Genomic DNA, 8,237 nt, shown 5'->3' on the forward strand with positions numbered 1-8,237 from the left:
CCCCCACCACTCCAGCAACCCTCAGTTTGTTTCCTGAGATTAAGAATTCCTCATATCAGTGAGATCATATGATACATGTCTTTCTCTGATTGACTTATTTCGCTTAGCATAATACCCTCCAGTTCCATCCACATCGTGGCAAATGGCAAGATTTCATTCCTTTTGATGGCTGCATAATAAAATGGGTTCTTCTTTTTAAAAGATTTTATTAATTTATTTGACAGAGAGAGACACAGCGAGAGAGGGAATGCAAGCAGGGGGAGTGGGAGAGGGAGAAGCAGGCTTTCCGCGGAGCAGGGAGCCCGATGTGGGGCTCGATCCAAGGACCCTGGGATCATGATCTGAGCCGAAGGCAGATGTTTAACAACTGAGCCACCCAGGCGCCCCAAAATGTGTTCATTTTTAAAAAGATCTTATTTATCCATTTGAGAGAGAGAGAGAATGAGCAGGGGGAGGGGCAGAGGGAGAGAGAGAGGGAGAGAAGCAGGCTCCCTGATGAGCAAGGAGCCCAATGCCCACTCAATTCCAGGACCCTGGGATCACGACCTGAGCCGAAGGCTGACGCTTATCTGACTGAGTCACCTAGGTGCCCCTATAAAATGAGTTCAAAATAGTACTTCCTTTATGGGGTTGTTTTAAAGATTATATGAGTTAGTACTTGTAAAATGCTTAGAACATAAGCATAAGTAGCACATAGCACTACACAAGTGTCTGGTAAATAAATACAACTGGCTAGGAATTCATCAGGCTGACAGGATGGAAATTTAAGGGTGTGAAGAAGAACATTCTAGACAATGTAATGGTATTGAGGTTTCCAACAGAATGTCATCCTTAAGAAATGGGTGGTAAGGCCGTGGGGGTAGGGGTTTGTCAGGGGATCTTGAATATCAGGGTAAGGGGTGTGGTGAGCCATGACTTTTTTATTTTATTTATTTATTTATTTATTTATTTATTTATTTATTTAGAGAGGGACAGAGACGAAGGGAGAGAGAGAATCTTAAGCAGGGTCCACGCCCAGTGCGGAGCCCAATGCAGAGCTCGATCTCACAACCCTGAGATCATGACCTGAGCCAAAATCAGGAGTCGGACACTTAGCTGACTGAGCCCCCCAGGCACCCCAAGTCATGACTTTTTTAAATAACCTTTTTGTTTTGGAATAATTTAAAATTTACAGAAAAGTTGCCAAGTAGTGGTAAGAGTTTCAGGATATCCTTTACTCGGTTTCCCCCAATGCTTTCCCCAAGGGAGCCATTGCTGATAAAGCAAGAGTATAACATAGTCAGGCACATGTTTTAGAAAGTTGCTGTAGCAGTTGTGAGGAGGGGGAATTGGAGGGAGAGAGATTTGCGGTCAGCAAACCAATGAGGGTGCTGTTAGCACCATCCAGTAGACAATCATGCAGTCAGGACAGAGGGTGATAAGGAGAGCGCAGATGTGAGAAAACTTCTGGCTATGAATGCTCTAGAAGAGGAAAAACCAATAGCACAGTCAGGAGGTGCGGGCCCTGGGCTGGGCATCCCTCTGTTTGAGGCGTTTGCCAAGTAGCTTTCTGCGTGAGTGGATTAGCATCTCTCACCAGGAATCTCCGTGGAGAGCTCCGCAGGCTGGCAGGGGTGGGGGAGTTCAGATGTGTGTGCAAAGGCCAGGGTGGAACAGACAGTGGCCAAGGCTCCTTCCCAGTGCCCTGGGCCCCAGTTCCGTGCACTGTGCTAGCTCAAGAGGTGGCTGATGGGGCTATTTATTCTTGGTGACTGGTTAGATCTGCTCAGCTTCCTGACTCTCATTTGGGGAAATGGGCCCAGATGACACCAGAGCAATTGGTGCAGGGTCATCCCTAACCTAGGATGTTATTCATTTGTATGGAGAGTCAGTGTGATATAATGGTTAAGTGAGTGGATCATGGCAGCAAGCAGACTAGGTTCAAATCCCACCTCTACCACTTACCAATTGTATAACCTTGAGCAGATTACTTAACTTCTCTGTGCCTCAATTTTCTAATCTGTAAGACAGAGATAATAATAGTATCTGCCTCATAAGGATGATGTAAGAATTAAATGAGATAATTAATATATGACAAGAGTGAATAACAGCTCCTAGGATATAGTAGGTCTTATATGTTTAATTTGCTTGATTAATATGTTTAAATGTTTCAATTAATAATTAATAATACTGCTATTATTTCCATTTTTATATAGGAGCAGATACTAATTCGGAAGCACTTTGAAAAAGCCACTGCATGATCAAACAGCTTCTGTGTTTGGTTGCTCCACTAGAATGTTCCATAAGAATGTCAATATTTGGGGTGCCTTGGTGGCTCAGTCTTTAAGCGTCTGCCTTCGCCTCAGGTCATGATCCCAGGGTCCTAGGATCGAGCCCTGCATTGGGCTCCCTGCTCAGCGGGAAGCCTGCTTCTCCCTCTCCCACTCTCTCTGCTTGTGTTCCCTCTCTCACTGTGTCTCTTTCTGTCAAATAAATAAATAAAATCTCTTTTTAAAAAAAGAATGTCAATATTTACACTAGGTGGTTAAAAAAAAGTTGAAACAGCAGTTTAACATGAGGTCTGTTCTAGGTAGAAGGCTATTTGGCAGCAAGAAACAGAAATGCACCCAAGCCAGATTAATAAAGGGTTGTTTATATTGGAAGGACAGGGGAAACTCACTGAACCTCTCTCTCGCAAGTATAGTCGATATGCTACGAAACTAGAAAATCCTTAGACAGCAACTCCCCACGCTGTTCTCTCATAGGGCCTCATGATTTCTTGCCTCTATGTTGTTCTTCACGTCTGCTTCATTCTTCTCTCAGGGAACTGGCTTCCTCTGTTTCCACATGCACTATAATGGCTCTCTCCCAAGACATGTGAAGTTAGAAAGAATGTGATTGGCCCAGGGAGTAGGCAAATGTTCCTTTCCTATTCCCATCTAATCTCTATGACCAGTGGATAGGATTGAGGGATACAGAGGAATCCTCCTTCTGGAAGAGGATATGCATGGGAAGAATGAGAAGGACATCTCTAGAACCTGGTCCTCTTTCCTGAAATTAAATAAAACAGATGATTACAGACAAAATATTTGTCAACATTAGTGGGATTTAATATTTGAATGTAGAAGATAAACGCAGAAATTTACCTAGAGCCCTAAAAACACCTTTTTCCCTGGTGGCTTGGCTGAATCCAGCTACTGCCTGCCTTCCACTGTTTCTAAACTCAGAACCCAGAGCCACCAACCACCCCCCCACCGCCCGCCCCACCAGAAGGTTTGATCATGTTGGGAGAATAAGGGCTCCAAGAACTGTTTCTGACTATTTAACATAATCTGAGAGAGGAGAAAACCTCTCCTAGGCCTACATTAACAGAATTCCCTCCCAGAATTGTCAGTCCCCAAGGACAGGACTTGAAGTGAAGGTGGATGGCCAGGTTTGAGAAAGAGCCTACTCTTCTAGAAGCAGCAGTTCATGCTTTATATTAGCTACATTTTATAGTGTTTCCCAACTTTACATTCACTAGATGTTCACAGGGATCCTGCAGAGCTGAAATTTCTGTCTCCATTACACAGCAGAGAAATTGGAGGTTGGAAGAGGTGAAGAGACTTCTCCAAGGTCACACAGAATTGATCTGAGACTGGAACCTAGGCCTGTTGGACTTCCAGCCCAGAATTCCACTGTATTGCTCTGCCTGGCAATGGTTTGGGGATAGAGATTGTAATCTGGGGAGAATATACAGAAGATTAAATCTTTCAGGAGGCCAGAGGTGCAGAGTTAACCAGCTTCTCAGCCCCTCAAGGACAAATGGCCTGATGAGGCTGGTTGAGGACTGTAGAGAATGAGGAATCGATCTGCCGTCCCATGTGAAAATGGATTGTAGCCCCAGATTGTGTGTGTCAGTGGAGCTGATTAGCACTTGCGTGAGTTTCTAGCCATCGATTGGCAGGTGAGAATCATTCGGGGAGCCGCAGGGAGCCAGTCCTCTCCCACCTCCATCCCCACCAGCTTCCTCCCTCCTCAGAGGTTTCCTCCCCCTCCCTGCCACCTGAAGTCTCCAATCCTTCTTCAACTCCCATGCCTAATGGGTGCTCAGAGGAGGGCACGGCTGGTACTCACCTCATTTAGCCATGCTAGGTATTGCTGGCAGAAGGACAGACTGCCTTTTCAAAAGGTACTGCCTGCTTAGAGGGATCAGTGTGAGTGAGTGGGTACAGGGTTTAGCTTGGAGCTTATAACATGCTATGGAAGAAGCAAGGGTTGTACCACATATTGACAATGTCACCTTGGGCAAGTCATTTGCCCCTCTGTGCCCCAGTTCTCTATGTGTATGTGTGATGGTTAATTTTACATGTCAACTCAACTGGGCTAAGAGATGCCCAGATAGCTGGTAAAACGTTATTTCTTAGTGTGTCTCTAAAGGTGCTTCTGGAAGAGATTAGGATTTGAATCAGTAGACTGAGTGAAGAAGATCCACCCTCACCAGTGTAGGCAGGCACCATCGAATCTGTCAGTGGACCCAAATACAATAAAAACCCTGAGGAAGGGCCAGTTATCTTTTTCTCTTTTTGAGCTGAGATATCCATCTTTCATGCCTGCAGACATCAGAGCTCCTGGTTCTCAGGACTTCGAACTTGGACTGAATTATACCACCTGCTTTTTTGGTTCTCCAGCTTGTAGATGACATATCGTGGGACTTCTCAGCCTCCATAACCATGTGAGCCAATTCCTATAATAAATCTCCATATATATACATATATATATATATATGCATATATATATATGTCTAAATATATCCTATTGGTTCTGTTTCTCTGGAGAACCCTGAATAATACAGTAAGGGATTAAAAATAACTTTTCTCACTGGATTGTTTGGATTAAATAAGGAAGTGTATATAAAAGTACTCTGCAGTCCCTGGCACATAGTAGTTAGTTGGAATTGATTCTCCATTCTCCTCAAGAGACACCCACTCTGGGAAGATTTCTGTAGTTAATCCCAGTTCTATTTCTCTTTTCATCACTTGAGTGTCATGTGCAAGTGACAGCAAGAACCTCAGTGTTTGCTATGACCTGGAGAAGTTCTGTCTCCAAGGAAGCTCAGCCCATAGTTTTGGGTTGCCTTTGAGGGAGTGAATTGTCAAATTCCAGCAAGGGGACCAGATAGGCTAAGATTCATCAGACCCCTCAAGGTTCATTTGGACTTAAAGGTTCTAGCCCAAGCTTGTTACATGGTATCTAGGGGTGCCCTGAGCATTCTTGTGCCTGTCAGGCTGTGGCCTCTCCCACTACCCTCAATTGTATCTAGTTCATATGGCAGGCCTCCTTCACTAGTTTTCTTTCCTGTCTAAGGCTGGAGTTCTGTCCACTTGGTAGTAGCCTTGATTTCCTGCCTTGAACTTGCCCCAGGGGTGTGGACTTATATACTGGTGGCTGGTCATCTTTTACAAGAGCTTGGCCTCCCCCTTGTCTTAGTTGGCCACTGTGGGACCATTGAAGATCTCTGAGGCTACAGCTGGAGGGGAGCATCTTATTGAATCCCCAAATTTGGAGAGTATGACTTAAGAGTTATAAACTCATATTCACCCTCAAGCTATGGTGGTAAATGATAGGATTGTGGTCAGAACCATGGATAGAAGAACAGGGTTTGGGGTGCCTGGTGTTGAGGATGAGTTCAGTAGCCTTGACTCCGTGCTGATGCAGTGAAAAGGGGCACAGAGTCAGCACCATGGACAGATGCCACCAGCCGTTGTTACACTGGAAGTGCAGTCTTTAAGATCCTGCACTAGTCAGGATTCTTCTGATTATAAGAAATGGAGACCTATTTTAAATTAGCCTAAGCTAGTCTTTGGCTGAGCTGGATGATTGAGGTGGGGCCTATGGTGGCACTGAATGCCCAAACTTGTTGCAATGAGCAGTGGGAAATTATAGGCACATCTCCCTTTACCTTAAAGTATGATGTGGGGGCGCCTGGGTGGCTCAGTCATTAAGCGTCTGCCTTCGGCTCAGGTCATGATCCCAGGGTCCTGGGATTGAGCCCCACATCAGGCTCCCTGCTCAGCGGAGAGCCTGCTTCTCTCTCTCCCACTCCCCCTGCTTGTGTTTCCTCTCTCGCTGTGTCTCTCTCTGTCAAATAAATAAATAAAATCTTAAAAAAAAAAAAAGTATGATGTGATTTCTTTAACAGCTGTAGAGCTATTCAAGTTGTCTATTTCTTCTTGAGTAATTTGAGGAAATTGTATTTTTATCCAATTTATTGGTGTAAAGTTGTTCATAGTATCCCCTTATTAACCTTTTAATTTTTGTAGAATCTGTAGCAATAAACCTTTTATGGCTCCTGTGATATGGTGATTTGTATTTACTCTCCATTTTTCTTGATTAGTCTGACTAGAGATTTATAAATTTCATTGACTTTTCTTTTTAAAAAAAAAAGATTTTATTTATTTGAGAGAGAGAGAACGAGCACGAGGGGGGGAGGGGCAGAGGGAGAAGCAGACTCTCCCCTGAGCAGGGAGCCTGACACGGGGCCCCAACCCCAGGACCCTGAGATCATAACCTAGAACATGACCTGAGCTGAAGGCAGACACTCAACCAACTGAGCCACCCAGGTGCCCCTCATTGATTTTTCATTATTCCTTCTACTACCTCCACTGTGCCAATTTGAGACATTATCATTTTATTGTAGAAGCCTTCTCAGAGGCCTTTATGCCCTGGTCCTCCACCCCAGTACACTCTGCCTACTGCTGCCAAATGAGGCTTCCTTGAAAGTCTTTTTCATCTGGGGCTCTCACTGGATCTACAATGCTTTTGAATAATTTCCAGACCCCTTCTCTTGACACTCAAGGCCGCCCATCAATATCTGACAAACATTCACATCTCCAGTCATTGCATGAATCCTCCTCTTTTCTAGCCAAATGGGCAAGTTTGTCATTCCCATTAAGTCTAGGTGATTTCTCAGCAATGTGCTTCTACAACTCTTCAGCTGTGACTGCTGAAGAAAAAACACCAGATTTGGAGTCTGAAGGCCAAGTCTGGAAATGAGAATTATCCCATTTATGGGCTACATGGCCCATTTTCTTCATCTGAAATATAGGGTAATAATGCTTACCTTGTGGAGTTATTCTTAATTCATACAGCAAGTGCTTGTTGAAGGACTATGCCCTGAGGTCTACCTGCACACCTGTGTGCATGTATGTACATGTGTGTACTTGCATGAGAAGGAATGCCCTCATGAAGGGATATGCCCTGAAGACAAATACAAAGAATAATAATAGATAACATTTTTTGAGTGCTCACTATACAGTTAACCCTTGAACAACAGGGCATTAGGGATGCTGACCTCCCGCACAATCGAAAACACACATGTAACTTTTGACTCCCCCAAAAACTTAACTACTAAAAGCCTACTGTTGACCAGAAGCCTTACCAATAGCATGAACAGTCAATTAACACCTGTTTTGTATGTTCTATGTATTATATACTGTATTCTTACAAAAAAGTAACCTGAAGAAAAGAAACTATCAAGAAAAACATAAAGAAGAGAAAATACAATTACAATACTGTATTATATAAAAAAATCCATATATGTGAACCTGTACAGTCCAAACCTGTGTTGTTCAGTAGTCAAATGTATTTGTGTACTGAGAGTGACTACTGTACTAGGCTCCAGGACTGGAGCAGTAAGCAGACAGACAAAACTCTCTGCCCTCTTGGCATTTACATTTAATCCTTATATTCTAATTCTACATTTAATCTTCTGGAAATCTGAATTGTAGGCTATATTCTTTTCTTTTTTAATTAAAAATTTTTAATTATGGTAAAATGCACATAACACAAAATTTACCATTTTAACCCTTATAAAGGTGCAGTTCAGTGGTATTAAGTACATTCACATTCACATGACCACCAACAATCTTTAGAACTCTTTTCATCTTGCAACACTGAAACTCCATACCCACTAAACATTCCCCCTATCCCCCAGCCCCTGACAACCACCATTTTACTTTCTGTCTCTGAATTTGAATAATCTAGGTACTTCATGTAAATGGAAACATACAGTCTTTTTTGTAACTGGCTTATTTTTTTTTAAGTAGGCTCCATGCCCAGTGTGGAGCCCAATGTGGGGCTTGAACTCATGACCTTGAGGTCAAAACCTGAGCTGAGATCAAGAGTCAGACACTTAACCAACTAAGCCACCCAGGTGCCCATAACTGGTTTATTTCACGTAGCATAATGTCCTCAAGTTTCATCCATGTTGTAGCATA

The sequence above is a fragment of the Leptonychotes weddellii genome, chromosome 4 (genome assembly GCF_054177405.1).
Source record: "Leptonychotes weddellii isolate Sample4059 chromosome 4, ASM5417740v2, whole genome shotgun sequence".
NCBI lineage: Eukaryota > Metazoa > Chordata > Mammalia > Carnivora > Phocidae > Leptonychotes > Leptonychotes weddellii.